The sequence below is a fragment of the Microcaecilia unicolor genome, chromosome 9, assembly GCF_901765095.1.
Source record: "Microcaecilia unicolor chromosome 9, aMicUni1.1, whole genome shotgun sequence".
NCBI classification, from domain to species: domain Eukaryota; kingdom Metazoa; phylum Chordata; class Amphibia; order Gymnophiona; family Siphonopidae; genus Microcaecilia; species Microcaecilia unicolor.
In genome coordinates, this window is record NC_044039.1 from 105,349,717 (window position 1) to 105,366,376 (window position 16,660).

Here is a 16,660-nt window from a genome sequence, read left to right on the forward strand (position 1 = left end):
ACGAAAGGCTGAAGCAGCTAGGGCTTTTCAGCTTGGAGAAAAGACGACTGAGGGAAGATACGATAGAGGTCTATATAAGAATTAGAGGAGTGAAATGGGTAGACGTGAATGGTTTGTTTACTCTTTCAAAAAATACCAGGACTAGGGGGCATGCGATGAAGCTACAAAGTAGTAAATTTAATATGAATCGGAGAAAATGTTTCTCCACTCAACATGTAATTAAACTCTGGAATTCGTTGCCAGAGAATGTGGTAAAGGCGGTTAGCCTAGCAATGTTTTAAAAAGGTCTGGATGGCTTCCTAAAGGAAAAGTTCATAGACCATTATTACATTGACTTGGGGAAATTCCACTTTTTATTTCTGGGATAAGCAGCATAAAATGTATCGAACCTTTTTGGGATCTTTCCAGGTATTTGTGACCTGGATTGGCCACTGTTGGAAACAGAATGCTGGGCTTGATGGACCTTTGGTCTGTCCCACTGTGGTAATACTTATGTACTTATGTAAGATGCTAAGAGAGATCCAAGCGGTTCCCACCTGGGAATTAAACCCCAGGAGTGGTGGAGAGGAGTGGAAATAAAAATTGTTTTTCCCTTTGAAAAATTGATTGTCTAGTCTATATTAAAGGAAGACTGTGAAAATGAAGCAAAATAGGAATGGAAGCTTGCATGTGATGAATGAAAAGTGTTAAGCAGATCAGTCTGCTTCAGTGTGTCACACCCACCCTTTGGAATGATCTTCCTATTTATCTTAGATTTGGAAAGTTCCTTCAAGAACATTAAATCCCAATTAAAGGCTTGTTACTATTCCCTTGCTTTTCCTGATTCTGGTAACCGCTGATTCATTTTCTTGCTCTGTTATTATCAATTAATAACTTAGGGCAAAAGTCACTGCCTCAGCCTGTAGGCTTATTTACCCTATCCTTTTGGTTTTTCCTTCCTTTGTTTATGTAAAATAATATTGTTTTCAGAATTGTACTTCTTTCCTAAAATGTTCTCCCTTTTGTTTCCTCTTTGATCAATTTTGCATTTTTTTAAATTTTTGCTATTTTGCTTATCCTTTCCGTGCATTGCTCGGAAACGTCTGTGCTTCACATGGAATACTCGTTTTAATACAAATGAGCTTGTTTTCATAGATTTGCATAGCGTTTTTGTTCACTGCTTTCCACGAGCAGTAAAAGCAGTGCCTAGGCCCTTTGTGCATTAGGCACACAATAATATGCGCGTTAAACTGACCAAAACCGGTCTAAATGAAACGTTGCAAGCCTAGTTTGCTTTGATTATCTCACCCTATATGACAGCAGGAGTAGCATGATTAAAAGTATCAGCACTAAAGCCCTGATGATCAAACCTCCCATGCTGTTCTAAACAGCGCTGGAAAATTAGCGCTGGAACAGTGCAGGGGATTAAAGCCCTCATGCTCAAAACTAATAGCGTGCAAATTTAGGCACACTTTTGTTTTGATCATCGGGGGACTGCTGTGAGAGGATTGTGCCTGGGCATGCGCCAAAGGCACAAGGCACAATCCTCCCTCAGAAGTTGTTTGCAGGTCCGGGCCATCATTAAAAGCCTGGACCTGTCAAACAGGAGGCCCCCCCTCACATGCAAGGGGCTGGACGTCCGGTGGACCTAACCGCCCCTTCGTGGGAAAGTTTCTCTAGTGGCCTTCTCTCTCCCTCCCAATCTCCCGTACACGGGGACTGGAGGTCAGGTGGACCCCTGATCCCCCCCCCCCACCCACCCAAGGGCATGGGGGGGGGGGGCTAGAGTTCAATGCACCTCTAGCTCCCCCAACCTCCCCGACACCACTAGTCCCTGATGGCATAGTTCACAACCCTACCCCCATCCACCCTTGTCACCTAGTGCCCCCCCAAAATCCCCCTCCCGTACCTTGAGAAGGAAGGAGGAAGTAGCACTCCCTTCTCCTAGGGCACTGCCTTCAAAATGGCAGTGCCTTGCCCGGTGCATCCTGGGATGCACTGGGTGGGGCTTGAATACCAAACTCCCTCAGTTAGTATTGAAGCCCTGCCCAGTGCATCCCAGGATGCACCGGGCAGAGCGGGTGCCACCATTTTGAAGGCAGCACCCCAGGAGAAAGGAATGCTATTCCCTTCTCCCTTCTCAAGATACAGGGGGTTTGGAGGGCACTAGGCTACCAGGGCAGGAGAGGGGTTGGGATAGGGTTGCCCACTGGTCACCAGAGTCTGTTTTTTTTGGTGTTGGGGGGGGGGGGCTAGAGGTCACTGTGCCCTTGTAGTGTGGGTATGTGCAGAACATCGATGCTTACTGTGAGACCATTCTGCATATATGCTAGATGCTGTCTCTACTGGGCTGCATGTAGACTTTCTGAGTATCTCATTTGCATGAGCCCTCCCTCCACCTCTCTAATGGAAGAGGGAGTAGCACACTCCCTCCTCATCCAGCACTGCCTTCAAAATGGCAGCGCCCTGCCCAGTGCATCCTAGGATGCGCTGGGCAAAGCTTCCCTACTATATAAGGGAGAAACACCCTTATATGGTAGTGAAGCCCTACCCAGTGCATCATTCAGCCATTTTGAAGGCAGAGCTGGATGAGGAGGGAGTGTGCTACTCCCTCCTCCATTGGAGAGGTATGGGGGAGGGGGAGGGCTCCGCTAGACAACCAGGGAAGATGGGGTTGGGGTGGCAGCCCATTTGGGCCACCAAGGATCTTTTTTGAGTGTTAGGGGGGTTAGGGTGGGGCTGGAGATTCACCAGATCTCCAGCCCCCTGGGCCCTTGTGTTGGGGGAGTCAGGGACTGAAGGTCCACCGGACCTCCAGTCCCCATTTCGCTGTCTGGGGGGGGGGGCTTGGGTTGGTGGCCGGTGGAGGTCTGGGGTCCCATGGATCTCCATCTCATTTAATAGGCCCGGGCTTTTGACAGCCTGGACCTATCAAACTAGAGTGAGCGCTCAGGCACAATTCTCCCACACCTTTTCCCTATGATCAGGGAAATATAGCGTGCCTATATTTGCATGCTATTAGCTCTGATTATAGGGGCAGTATAGCGCCGAGCTGTTCCGGCGCTATTTTTCTCCGAGGACAAGCAGGCTGCTTGTTCTCACGACTGGGTGACGTCCGCGGCAGCCCCCACCAACCGGAAAGAAGCTTCGCGGGACGGTCGGCACGCAGGGCACGCCCACCGCGCATGCGCGGCCGTCTTCCCGCCCGTGCGCGACCGCTCCCGCCAGTTCCTTTTTTTCCGCGACTGGAGAGAGTTGTGCTTCTGCCACTCTCTCTGTTTCAGCCGCCGGATTTTTCGACCGCGTTTACGCGGATCGTCGCTTCGCTTCGGATTACCGTTCGGTTTTCCTTTTTCTTGTTTGTTAAAAAAAAAAAAAAAAAAATCTCCGCGTGTGGAGCACGCGCTCCCCTTTTCCCTCGCTTCCAGCGGGGACGCCACGTTGCGGCCTAGTGGTCGCTCGGTCGTTTATCTTTTCGTGGTGTGATTTTAGCCACCATTGACGACTTTGACTTCGCCGACGCGATTTTTCCGTCGATGTCCTCGAAGGTCCCGAGTGGATTTAAAAAGTGTGGTCGCTGCGGCCGGCCGATCTCGCAGACCGACACCCACACTTGGTGCCTCCAGTGCCTCGGGCCGGAGCACAATCTCAAGTCGTGTGCTTTGTGTCTCGGTCTCCGGAAACGGACTCAGGTTGCGAGGCAAGTTCTGCGGGACCGTCTTTTTGGAACTTGCGCCGGCCCCTCGACGTCGACCTCGACGGCATCGGTATCGAAGGCCGGTTCTTCGGTACCGGTATCGATGCCCGAGACATCGGCACCGATGGCAGCGACCCCCAGGAGAACAGGTCCCGTTGGCCCGCCGGTCCGCCGGTGAGAGTGGGGTTGAGAGGCCGCGTGGGCAGTCGGCCCCGGTCACTCCCTCAGCTCGTGAGCCACGGGACCGAACCCTGTCTGACCCGGTGCCTCGAGACCGAGGGGGATCGACCTCCTCCTCCTCCATGCCCTCCGGCGCCGGTGACGTGCATCGAAAAAAGGATAAGAAGCGTCGTCACCGGACGCCCTCGGTGCATCCCGAAGAGGAGTCGACGCCGAAGCGTCATCGTCGAGAGGAGAGGTCTCCGTCGGTTGTGGAGGTACCGACGCGTCGGGGTTCCGGCACCTCGGTGCCGTCTCCTGGCTCCCAGCAGCTTCCGGCACCGACACCCTTACCGGCCCCACCGCCTTTCCCGGCAGCGGGCCTGGACGAGTGCCTCAGAGCCATCCTTCCGGGGATCCTGGAAGGGCTGATGCGCCAGGCTGTGCCGGCGCCGGGGGTGCTTGCGCCCTCGGCGCCGATGACTGTGGCGCCGGCGAGCTCTAGCCCGGCGCCGGGGCTGTCGACACCGCCGCCGCTTGCGGTGCCGGTCTCGACTGCCACGCAGGTGGAGTCCCCGTCGACGTCGATGGAGGGAGCTCCGTCCCCGCCGGCGCGGGAGTCCACCGCTCGACGACACCGAGACCTCGGTGCCTCGACGTCGAGCCGGGCCCGGTACAGGACTCAGCTACATGAGCTAATGTCCGATACCGAGGATGAGGACTCGTGGGGGGAAGAGGAGGACCCTAGATATTTCTCCTCAGAGGAGTCTACGGGCCTTCCCTCGGACCCCACGCCTTCACCGGAGAGGAAGCTCTCACCTCCTGAGAGTCTCTCCTTTGCCTCTTTTGTGCGGGATATGTCTATCAGCATTCCCTTCCCCGTGGTCTCTGTGGAAGAGCCGAGGGCCGAGATGCTCGAGGTCCTCGACTATCCATCACCACCTAGAGAGTCCTCCACGGTGCCGCTGCACAATGTCCTGAAGGAGACACTGCTTCGGAACTGGGTGCGACCATTAACTAACCCCACCATTCCCAAGAAAGCAGAGTCCCAGTACAGGATCCACTCCGACCCAGAGCTCATGCGGCCCCAATTGCCCCATGACTCAGCGGTCGTGGATTCTGCTCTCAAGAGGGCACGGAGTTCGAGGGATACCGCCTCGGCGCCCCCGGGGCGGGAGTCTCGCACTCTGGACTCGTTTGGGAGGAAGGCCTACCAATCCTCCATGCTCGTGACCCGCATTCAGTCATACCTGCTCTATATGAGCATCCACATGCGGACCAATGTGCAACAGCTGGCGGACCTGGTCGAGAAGCTCCCGCCGGAGCAGTCCAGGCCTTATCAGGAGGTGGTCAGGCAGCTGAAGGCATGCAGAAAGTTCCTGTCCAGGGGTATTTTTGACACCTGTGACGTGGCATCTCGTGCTGCGGCCCAAGGTATAGTGATGCGCAGGCTCTCATGGCTGCGCGCCTCTGACCTGGACAACCGCACCCAGCAGAGACTGGCCGACGTCCCTTGCCGGGGGGATAACATTTTCGGTGAGAAGGTCGAGCAGATGGTGGACCAACTGCATCAGCGGGAAACCGCTCTCGACAAGCTCTCCCACCGGGCGCCTTCAGCATCCGCCCCCACGGGTGGGCGTTTTTCCGGGGCACGGCAGGCTGCACCCTATTCTTTTGCAAAGCGTAGGTACAACCAGCCGGCCCGAAGGCCTCGTCAGGCACAGGGACAGCCCCAGCGCGCTCGTTCTCGTCAACAGCGTGCGCCTAAGCAGCCCCCTGCGCCTCCACAGCAAAAGCCGGGGACGGGCTTTTGACTGGATCCACGGGAACATAGCCGCCCTACAAGTGTCCGTACCGGACGATCTGCCGGTCGGAGGGAGGTTAAAATTTTTTCACCAAAGGTGGCCTCTCATAACCTCCGACCAGTGGGTTCTCCAAATAGTGCGGTGCGGATACGCCCTGAATTTGGCCTCCCTGCCTCCAAATTGTCCTCCGGGAGCTCAGTCTTTCAGCTCCCATCACAAGCAGGTACTTGCAGAGGAACTCTCCGCCCTTCTCAGCGCCAATGCGGTCGAGCCCGTACCACCCGGGCAGGAAGGGCAGGGATTCTATTCCAGGTACTTCCTTGTGGAAAAGAAAACAGGGGGGATGCGTCCCATCCTAGACCTGAGAGGCCTGAACAAATTCCTGGTCAAAGAAAAGTTCAGGATGCTTTCCTTGGGCACCCTTCTGCCAATGATTCAGAAAAACGATTGGCTATGTTCCCTGGATTTAAAGGACGCATATACTCACATACCGATACTGCCAGCTCACAGACAGTATCTCAGATTCCGCCTGGGCGCACGCCACTTTCAGTATTGTGTGCTGCCATTTGGGCTCACCTCTGCCCCACGAGTGTTTACCAAATGCCTCGTGGTGGTAGCGGCCTACCTACGCAAGCTGGGAGTGCACGTGTTCCCATACCTCGACGATTGGCTGGTCAAGAACACCTCGGAGGCAGGAGCCCTCCGGTCCATGCAGTGCACTATTCAACTTCTGGAGCTGCTGGGGTTTGTGATAAATTACCCAAAGTCCCATCTCCAGCCAACTCAGTCTCTGGAATTCATAGGAGCGCTGCTGAATTCCCAGACGGCTCAGGCCTACCTTCCCGAAGCGAGGGCCACCAATCTCTTGGCCCTGGCTTCGCAGACCAGAACGTCTCAGCAGATCACAGCTCGGCAGATGTTGAGACTTCTGGGTCATATGGCCTCCACAGTTCATGTGACTCCCATGGCTCGTCTTCACATGAGATCTGCTCAATGGACCCTAGCTTCCCAGTGGTTCCAAGCCACCGGGAATCTAGAAGATGTCATCCGCCTCTCCACCAGTTGCCGCACTTCACTGCTCTGGTGGACCATACGGACCAATTTGACCCTGGGACGTCCATTCCAAATTCCGCAACCCACGAAAGTGCTGACGACGGATGCATCTCGCCTGGGGTGGGGAGCCCATGTCGATGGGCTTCACACCCAGGGTCTGTGGTCCCTCCAGGAAAAGGGTCTGCAGATCAACCTCCTGGAGCTCCGAGCGATCTGGAACGCACTGAAGGCTTTCAGAGATCGGCTGTCCTGCCAAATTATCCAATTTCGGACACACAATCAGGTTGCAATGTATTACGTCAACAAGCAGGGGGGCACCGGATCTCGCCCCCTGTGCCAGGAGGCCGTCGGGATGTGGCGTTGGGCGTGTCGGTTCGGCATGCTCCTCCAAGCCACGTACCTGGCAGGCGTAAACAACAGTCTGGCCGACAGACTGAGCAGAGTCATGCAACCGCACGAGTGGTCGCTCCATGCCAGAGTGGTACGCAAGATCTTCCGAGTGTGGGGCACCCCCTCGGTGGACCTTTTCGCCTCTCAGACCAACCACAAGCTGCCTCTGTTCTGTTCCAGACTTCAGGCACACGGCAGGCTAGCGTCGGATGCCTTTCTCCTCCATTGGGGGACCGGCCTCCTGTATGCTTATCCTCCCATACCTTTGGTGGGGAAGACCTTACTGAAGCTCAAGCAAGACCGCGGCACCATGATTCTGATAGCGCCTTTTTGGCCCCGTCAGATCTGGTTCCCTCTTCTTCTGGAGTTGTCCTCCGAGGAACCGTGGAGATTGGAGTGTTTTCCGACTCTCTTCTCGCAGAACGACGGAGCGTTGCTGCACCCCAACCTTCAGTCCCTGGCTCTCACGGCCTGGATGTTGAGGGCGTAGACTTCACTGCGTTGGGTCTGTCTGAGGGTGTCTCCCGGGTCTTGCTTGCCTCTAGGAAGGATTCCACTAAAAAGAGTTACTTTTTCAAGTGGAGGAGGTTTGTCGTGTGGTGTGAGAGCAAGGCCCTAGAACCTCGTTCTTGCCCTGCACAGAACCTGCTTGAATACCTTCTGCACTTATCAGAGTCTGGCCTCAAGACCAACTCAGTAAGGAATCACCTTAGTGCGATTAGTGCTTACCATTATCGTGTGGAAGGTAAAGCCATCTCTGGAGAGCCTTTAGTCGTTCGATTCATGAGAGGCTTGCTTTTGTCAAAGCCCCCTATCAAGCCTCCTACTGTGTCATGGGATCTCAACGTCGTCCTCACCCAGCTGATGAAACCTCCTTTTGAGCCACTGAATACCTGCCATCTGAAGTACTTGACCTGGAAGGTCATTTTCTTGGTGGCAGTTACTTCAGCTCGTAGGGTCAGTGAGCTTCAAGCCCTAGTAGCTCATGCTCCATATACCAAATTTCATCACAACAGAGTAGTGCTCCGCACCCACCCAAAGTTCCTGCCGAAGGTGGTGTCGGAGTTCCATCTTAACCAGTCAATTGTCTTGCCAACATTCTTCCCCAGGCCGCATACCCGCCCTGCTGAACGTCAGTTGCACACATTGGACTGCAAGAGAGCATTGGCCTTCTACTTGGAGCGGACACAGCCCAACAGACAGTCCGCCCAATTGTTTATTTCTTTCGACCCTAACAGGCTAGGGGTCGCTGTCGGGAAACGCACCATCTCCAATTGGCTAGCAGATTGCATTTCCTTCACTTACGCCCAGGCTGGGCTGACTCTTGAGGGTCATGTCACGGCTCATAGTGTCAGAGCCATGGCAGCGTCGGTGGCCCACTTGAAGTCAGCCACTATTGAAGAGATCTGCAAGGCTGCGACGTGGTCATCTGTCCACACATTCACATCTCATTACTGCCTCCAGCAGGATACCCGACGCGACAGTCGGTTCGGGCAGTCGGTGCTGCAGAATCTGTTTGGGGTGTAAATCCAACTCCACCCTCCAGGACCCGAATTTATTCTGGTCAGGCTGCACTCTCAGTTAGCTGTTCTTCGTAGGTCAATTTCTGTTGTACCCTCGCCGTTGCGAGGTTCAATTGACCTGGGTTCTTGTTTTGAGTGAGCCTGAGAGCTAGGGATACCCCAGTCGTGAGAACAAGCAGCCTGCTTGTCCTCGGAGAAAGGGTATGATACATACCTGTAGCAGTTGTTCTCCGAGGACAGCAGGCTGATTGTTCTCACCTACCCTCCCTCCTCCCCTTTGGAGTTGTGTGTTTCATCTTTTGCTAGTCATTCAACTGGCGGGAGCGGTCGCGCACGGGCGGGAAGACGGCCGCGCATGCGCGGTGGGCGTGCCCTGCGTGCCGACCGTCCCGCGAAGCTTCTTTCCGGTTGGTGGGGGCTGCCGCGGACGTCACCCAGTCGTGAGAACAATCAGCCTGCTGTCCTCGGAGAACAACTGCTACAGGTATGTATCATACCCTTTAGTGCACTGTTTGGAATAGCACAGGGCTTCTGATCATCTGGCTCTTATTGATTTGAAATGTCCTATTTGGCCCTAGACATGAAAAGTTTGTGGACCCCCTGGACTACTGCTTAGAAACAAGAATTACCCTGTTAACATGCTGCAAAATCTGTTGTTCAAATGTGTTTTTGTGATTTATTGCAGCCAGAAGTAGTATACAAAGAGAGGAAACTGTCCATGTGAATACACTTTCCAAGAATTTAATTGGGATCAGACATCAGTGAACTTTCCATCTCTGGTAAGTAATGTTGGTTCTTTTGAAAACAAATAAAAATGAAAGGCAGAACACTGGTGAGAAGAAACCTGGGGATCATTAAATTAGCCAGTCAACATGACAGTTGTTAGGAAATCATCTATTTCTTGATAGACATTAAACCGCATCCATGATACTATTACGTTAACTAGGAATAATTAACACATTAACGTAGCCTCACCAGCAAGGATAAACATAGAAACATAGGTAATGGTGAAAATGGACTGTAAGGTCTATGTAGTCTGCCCAGTTTGTTTCCTTTGCAGACCACAACCGATCTCTGGCTTTCCTTTCATTTTTTTTAAGTAGAGATTCATCTGTGCTTATCCCATGCTTCCTTGAATTCTGTTAATGTTTTTGTCCAGGAGGCTGTTCCAGCCACAGCCTTTTCTATGAAAAACTATTTTCAAAATGTTGCTTCTAAATGTACTCACTTTGAGCCTCATTTTAGAATTTTCTTTCCACTGAAAAAGTGTTCATCCTGTGCATTATTTATGCCTTTGAGATATTTCAGGAACTTTAACACAAAAGATATGCTGGAATGGGCTGTTGAGAGAAGTCTGTTTAATTTATTTAATGAATCCAAAAGATGTTTCATTAAGGCTCCAATGCTCAAAACTCTGACGCTATTCTGAATAGCGCCATAAAAATACCACCAGAACAGCACAGAACAACGCCCTAATGCTCAACAGTAATGAGATGCAAATATAGGCGCAGTCATAGCATTGACCATTAGGGACTTCGGCGGGAGGATTGTGCTTTGGCGTATGGCAGAAGAGTTCCATGGTAAGCTGGGTTCCTGTGTGCATGTGAAGCACACATTAGCATCTGTTTTCTGCAGCCTAAATATAAGTGATTTTAATATTTTTTTAGCATGAACGCTTTAAATTTAGATGCAGGAAACTGATGCAGAAAACCTTCGTTTGGGTCTGCTGTTTCTCATGACCAGCGCTTAAAGGCTTGCACGGGCTTCCTTCTGCTTCCAAAAGCAATCAAAACTGGCAGATTTTGCAGAAAGAATCGTGAGAAATCCTCTCTTCCAACACCCTGTCTGCTCTGACCTGACGTTATTTTTTGCAGTGGTACGGAAGTTTTGTTTCAGGTGCTTTTTTCTGAGCATTGGGGAGGAATACAAAATGTCCTCATTTACGTGAGATTGACTACATTTGCATGATATCTGCTCATTATTTCCTGTGCTAGACCCCTCTGAACATTCTGCATAGGTAAATGCGGACGTTAGTACGGCGCTAATAGTCTCTAGCACCCACGTTTACTTTTGAGCTTCGGGGCCTAAGTGATGTAAAGTCAGACAAGAACCCCTTTCATTAAAATAAATTGTTTGCATGTGAATGGAAACTCCCCTCACAGGATTAGAGATAGTTCCAAGGTTCTTTCACATAGCTAGGGAGATAGAGGAAGCCTGTATTGCACCTGCTTCAGCCCCACCTGTTATTTTGTAGGGTAGTGTATGTGGGAAATGTGCTGTCCTGCTGTCTATGCAGGGCCTGATCTGAGGTGGGGCTTGCACTTCTTATGCTGCTGCCCAACTGTAATTTTTCTTGAGAAGAAAAGGGGGTAGTGTATGGAAAGCTTGAACTCCTCCTGTCCTTGATGGGGCAGCCTGTGTGGGACATTATGTGAAAAAAGTGTGCATTGTTTCTACATATACTGCATTTGTTTTGTGGTGGGGTAGGATGTGTGAGGGAAGCTTCATTGGGCTTCAGGCTGCCAATACCAGAAAATGTTATAGAGGAGATGCACTGGGCAGGGCTGGGCACTGCCATTTTGAAGGCAGCGTTGAAGAGGAGGGAAAGTGCTACTCCCTCTTCTACCGCAAAGGAACAGGGGAGAAGGGGCCACTAGACCACCAGGTGAGGGGGTTTGGGCTTGCAGCCCACTGGGCCAATAAAGGCCTTATTTTTTGGGTGTGAGAGGAGGGTTAGGGGGTTTGGAGAGCCACGGGATCTCCAGCCCCCTGTGCTCCTGTGCTGGGAAAAATCGGGGGAACTGGAGGTGCACCAGACCTCCAGCCCTAGTGTCACTGGCTTGGGGGGGAGGTCGGGGCTCCTTCGGAGGGGGGGCTCTGGTTCTGGTCCTGTTGGGGGGATAGGGGAGCCTGCTATTATGCAAATGCATGCTGGACAGTGCTCCCATTCCTCTCCAGTGCTCCGCAAACCCTAACGCCAGCTCTGAACTGGCATAGGGTTTGCTGCAGGAGCAGCGCCAATGGTTGGTGCTGTCTGCTGAGCATTGGGGAAGATAGGTAATGCCCTGTTTAACAAGTGCTTGCCAGCTCTGATCATCGGGCGGAAGCAAATGTGGGCGCTAGTAAAGCGCTATTGGTTTCTAGTGCCTGCCTTTGCTTCTGATTATCAGCCCGAGAGTAGGGTTAAATGGCCATTTTTCTCATTGGAGGAGGGTGAATAATGGAGTGCTGCATGGATCTCTAGTAGGAGCAGTGCTATTTAACACATTTATAAATGATCTGAAAATCAGAACGACAAGTCAAGTGATTAAATTTGTAGATGAGATAAAACTATTCAAAGTTGTTAAAACTCATGCAGACTGTGAAAAATTGCAGGAAGACTTTAGAAAATTGGAAGACTGGGTATCTAAATGGCAGATGAAATTTAATGTGAACAAATGCAAAGTGATGCACATTGGGAAGAATATATGGTCTGATAATTCCAGTGTTTCTTGACTGGGCTTGGCTTTCATTAAGGGGTAATTTAAATGAGCTGAGGACTGTATCTGAATTTTTTTTTTTAATTTAAATTTATGAATTAACATTCACCACAATGCCTGACAATGAAAGATATTACATCAAATAAAATCAATCAAGCAATAACACCTTACAATTACTTCGCGTCTGTAGGGGGTTTTCCTTCTGTCTCACCCCTCATTGTCATGATTGTATACAGATGGACAGACAGTCTGTCCATCTGTATACAATCATGACAATGAGGGGCCTGGCTTGTGGGCATTCTGCAAGAACAGCTTATCAGTAGTAGTCTTGCAGTACCATTGTTCACAGATGTTGCTTGAGACTCTGTCTCTGTGAAGCATGCTCCTATTCACCTTCCCAGGAGATAACCTGGAAGGCTAGTGCAAGTAAACATCGCCTTGATGGCGAACCTATGACACACGTGTCAGCACTAACACGCATAGCCATTTTCGATGACACGCGGCGTTCCCAGGCTTGCTGACACCCAGAGCGGTTCGCCGATGCGCTCCCCCTCCCCGGGTGCAGCGCGACCTCCCCCCCCCCCCCCCCCCCCCCCGGCGAAATCACACCCCCCCTCCGGCGAAATCACACACCCCCGGTGCATGTTTACCTGCTGGGGGGGGGGGGGTGCCGTGTGCGCTCCTATTGGCTCCCTCCGAGTCCTCCGCTCGATCCCTCCCTGCTGCTCCCTCTGCCCCAGCTCCTGCATGGCCGTTAGGGGATCTTTGACCTCACTTCCGACTGGCGGAGCAGACAGCAGCGGAATGCCGTGGGGGACACATCTCTGGGGGCCCTGTGATCGCCATTACCAGCAACCACATAACCACAGCAACCATCATCCAATCTACTGTTCTGGGGTGTTGTGGATTTCTAATTGACCATCATTACTGAGATAGGTGAGGGCATGTGCTATGGGTGCCGTTTCCCGCCACTAGAAATAGCGGCAGCCATCTTAATTTACATAAGGTGGACAGTTAGGCTAGTTAACCCCTAATTGCCTGCAGGGCTAACAGGCTATCTATAATTCTATCTTCTGTCACTGCCCCCTTGATGGAGAACCCAAAAAATAAAAAAACAAGGTTAAGTAAAGGAAGTGGTAGTAGCAGTAGCCGACCCTTTCAAGAGACATGGACCGAGATGTATGGCATTATAGAAAAAAATGGCAGATCATTTTGTGTTCTATGTACTGAAACGGTAGTAAGCAGAAAATGGAATATAAATAGACATTTTGAAACTAATCATTCCCAGCTCTTGAAAAAAAGTGAGGATGAAAGGAAGGAATACATTTCTAGGCAGCTACACTTTTATAAGAGCCAGTCTAATTCCATCCTTAAATTTGTAAAAGGTTCTACAAATTTAACATCTGCAAGTTTGAGCATTGCTCACTCCATAGCTCAGCATGGAAAAGCACTCAGTGAGGGAGAATTTATTAAAGAAACTCTCCTAAGATGTGCACCAGTTCTATTTCACGATATGCAGAATAATGATGCAATTATTAAGAGAATATCTGAGTTACCACTCAAATATCATAAAAGACTGAATAATGAGACTGAACACAAACGTACAACATCAATTAAAGAGAGACATAAGTAATTGTAACTATTTTTCGATCTCTCTTGATGAAACTACTGATGTCACATCACATGCTCAGTTGGCCATTATTGGTCGATATTCTGATGGTCTCACAATGAGAGAAGAGTTGATAAAGTTAGTATCAGTGCCAACAAGTACATCAGGAAGCAAAATATGTAAGGTTGTTATACAAACATTCCGTGACCTAAGCATTGATATCTCTAAAGTTGTGTCAGTGACGACAGATGGGGCACCAAACATGGTGGGGAAAAAAGTCGGATTTGTCAAATTGTTTATGGAAGCTATTGGACATCCGATTGTGCCTTTTCATTGTATTATCCATCAGGAGGCTTTATGTGCCAAGGCAGGATTCACCGACTTAAACGACTTAATGTCAGTTGTTACAAAAATAGTTAATTTAATAGCTGCTCACCCCCTTCACAAGTGAGAATTTTCTGCACTTTTACTGGAGGTTGATTCCACTTACAGTGGACTGCTGATGTACAATAATGTAAGATGGCTGAGCCGAGGCAAAGTTCTTGAGCGCTTTGTGGAGTGCTTTGAAGAAATTAAGGTATTTCTTGAGGATAAGGATCTGGGAAACTTTCCTCAGCTCAATGATGATAAGTGGGTCAACACCCTGATGTTTTTTACAGATCTCTCTGTTCATATTAATGAACTGAACTTAAAGTTACAAGGTTTTGGCAAAAGTATTGACTTTATGTTTGGATACATAAAAGCTTTTGAAAGTAAACTTAAAATTTTCAAGCGAGATGTAGAAACTAAAACTTATAAGTATTTTCCTCGAGTAACAAAGTATTTTGAGAAGGCCAGTGTAGCTATACAAAATGAAATGGAACCCTTGCATATAAAGTACCAGCATGTTTTAGACTCGTTACTTGACCAGTTCAGTGGTAGATTTAATTAATTTAGAAGCCTAGAACAGACCATGAAAATAATTAAGTATCCTGATGTAGTAGTCTACAGTAGTTTGGAATTAAATGGTTTCCAATGGATGCAAATTGATGATTTGGAGATGCAACTTGTAGAATTTCAAGACAGCATCTGGGCTCAGGTGTTTGTCGACTTGAGGTCAAAGCTTGAGAATCTGGAAAGGTGCCGCTTGGAGAATCAAGAGGAGTGCCACTACGAACAGGAAATTTGGAGGGCCTGGAACCGATTACCAGACACTTTTAGCACCCTGAAAAATATAGCAATGGCTTTACTCACAATTTTTCCCTCTATGTACTTTTGTGAAACCTTATTCTCAGCGTTAAATAATATCAAAACCAACAAAAGAAACAGATTGACAGATGAAGTTAGTAGCGCTTGCTTGAGCTTGAAGTGTACAAAATACCAACCTTCAATTGAAGATTTAGCCAATGAAATTCAGCAACAAAAAAAGTCACTAATAGGCAGGTTAGTTAAAGAATTCCCCCTCCCCCTCACTTTTCTTAGTTCACAGCACCCCACATAAGTTAAATAATATCAAGACCAACAAAAGAAACCGACTGACAGATGAACAAAGAAGTCACTAAGCAGGTAAGTTAAAGAATTAGTTTTTGGTTTATTACATACAGTTATATATTATAATTATACATTTTTGTTATTTAAACTATAAATATCGCGAAATTATGGTTTTTTTTCTCGAAGTGACACACCACCCAAGTTATGCTCAGTTTTTTTGCGAATTTTGACACACCAAGCTCAAAAGGTTGCCCATCACTGGCCTAGATATTATATCAGCCTTGCTGATTGTAAAGGTAGGACTCCTGACTCTGGCACATATGCCGAAACACAGCCGTGTCGAGTCACCTCTACACATGTCTTTCTTGATTTGGATTGCATGAATGAATTAAAAGCGCCATATACATTCATCAAATCCTGCCTTTTTTGTTGCCTCACTACCACCATACCTCTATTCAGGAAATCTAGACTGCCCCAACTTGACATTTCGCCCATTAGATTGTAAGCTCCTTTGAGCAGGGACTGTCCTTTTTTGTTAAACTGTACAGCGCTGCGTAACCCTAGTAGCGCTCTAGAAATATTAAGTAGTAGTAGTAGGTGTAGACCTCTTTCCATTTTTTGTTTGAAAACAAATTATCAAACCACACAGGTGCCTTCTGATGTGAGGCCATTCTCATGGTATGAATCTTGCTATCTGCATGATTCGTAAAGCAAGACTGACCCTAAGATGGGAATACAAAAGCAAAAGTTGGCTCAGGTTGTCACAACCCTTGAGCCAGTTCTGATCCTAGACATATTTTTCATACATGTTCGAGGGAATTTGGGATTCGTGTATATACTTTGCAAGTATATGCTTTATTTCTACAAAATATACTTGATAACTGGGCAGACATATGCCTGCTTCAAAGTAAGTATAAATAAATATGTGTACATACTGTATACCCTTTGCTTACTACTGTTGATTGTACATACAAGCAGCAATTTTAGAAGGGAAACTATATGTGTGCACAGCCTTTCTAAAATCATCTCCTTTAGCACATTTATTGGATGCATCCACTTATGTGGCAGGTTCTAAAATCACCTCTTCAATGTCATCTTAGTCTTAATTTTAATTGGTGTGTTTATTGGAAAGCACTATGGAGAAATGCACTATTTAGTTTTATAGTTCTAAACTAATGAAGAAAATGAAGGGTGGATTAAAGCATCTTATTAACTTGGCTGACCTAAATGCGGGCTAAGGGAAAATACTGTCCTTTCTCACCAAACATACAGAAGAGCTACAATGGAAGCATGTAGCTGTCCTGTAGACTCAGTAAGGTGCTGGAGCACAACCAAAAGGAAAACATCTGTTGAAAAGCTGGGTAAGTTAAACTGCGTTTTCAAGGAGAACTAAACATATGTATTAGGGTCTTGCAGAAACTCAAACACTATCCAGGCAAGATCACTGTCAAGTTATTCTAGCTTAGGTAAATATTCTTGGTTGTAAAGATGGCACT

The 16,660-nt window shown here is 48.9% G+C and overlaps 1 protein-coding gene across 7 annotated transcripts in view; it reads left to right on the forward strand.

Annotated features, from left to right (window-relative positions):
• AP4S1 (adaptor related protein complex 4 subunit sigma 1) overlaps positions 1-16,660 on the forward strand; it is a 113,487-nt gene that overhangs the window by 39,228 nt on the left and 57,599 nt on the right. For 6 of the 7 annotated variants that reach the window (XM_030215288.1, XM_030215289.1, XM_030215285.1 and 3 more), the window contains one exon: positions 9,292-9,385. The gene's annotated coding sequence lies outside the window, so the exon portion shown is untranslated. Of the gene's footprint in view, positions 1-9,291; positions 9,386-16,436; positions 16,526-16,660 lie in introns of all 7 variants that reach the window. The other variant, XM_030215286.1, reaches the window with a different exon arrangement.